Source organism: Lipotes vexillifer, unplaced genomic scaffold (assembly GCF_000442215.2).
Source record: "Lipotes vexillifer unplaced genomic scaffold, Lipotes_vexillifer_v1.1 scaffold295, whole genome shotgun sequence".
Classification (NCBI taxonomy): Eukaryota; Metazoa; Chordata; class Mammalia; order Artiodactyla; family Lipotidae; genus Lipotes; species Lipotes vexillifer.
This window is the reverse complement of record NW_006773247.1, coordinates 797,408-798,276: the sequence shown is the minus strand read 5'-3', so window position 1 is coordinate 798,276 and position 869 is coordinate 797,408.

Genomic DNA, 869 nt, shown 5'->3' with positions numbered 1-869 from the left:
TTTGGTAGTGTGGATTTCTTTCATATTCTTATTGATTCTCTGTCTAGTTGCTCTATCAATCATTGCGTGAGAAGTATTAAAGTCTCCAGCTATACTTGTGGGTTGGTTTACTTCTCAGTCATCCATTTATTTGTTGGCACTTGCAAGTTGTCTCAGGTTCGGGGCTAGGTTATATATAGCAAAAAATAAGCCCAAAGAACTCATTATTATTTTATTCCTTGGAACCTGGGAACCCTAGTCAGTCTGCTTTCTTTTATCCATATTTCAGAGACGTCTTACATTTGTTTTATATATTATGTCCATGTTTCATCGCTGTACTTAGAAGAATAGGAAAAAGTGTGTCTATGTCACCTTCCTAGAATAGGAAGTCCTTTATCTTTTTATTTTTACTTTATAGCTCTGGTGTATAACAATTCCATAAAAAATATTTACCTGTCATTTTAAAGTAGCACTTCTCAACTTGGGTCAAGTTAGAATTATATGAAAATCTTAAAACATTACTAATATCTTAATGATCCCCTTAAATGTTCTTATTTATAGTTTTGAGTTATTACCTGGATATGGGATGTATAAAAGCTCTCCTTAATAAATCAAATGGGAAGGAAAGGTGGAGGGTCACTATTTTCAGTAATTTGTGAAGAATTGGAACGTAAGTTATCTGACATGATCCAGGTAGCTGAATCTCTCTCTTCCATGAGATTCTAGGTCCATAACATTGAATTACAAGAATATCACCACTTAGCCTGAGTCATTGACAGATAGGTACATGTTGGTATTATCGTATCATCATTTTCCTTCCTAATTGAGAGAAAAACATTTTTATAAAAATCCATACATAGAAACATCAACAAAATGGTAGAATGGAGACT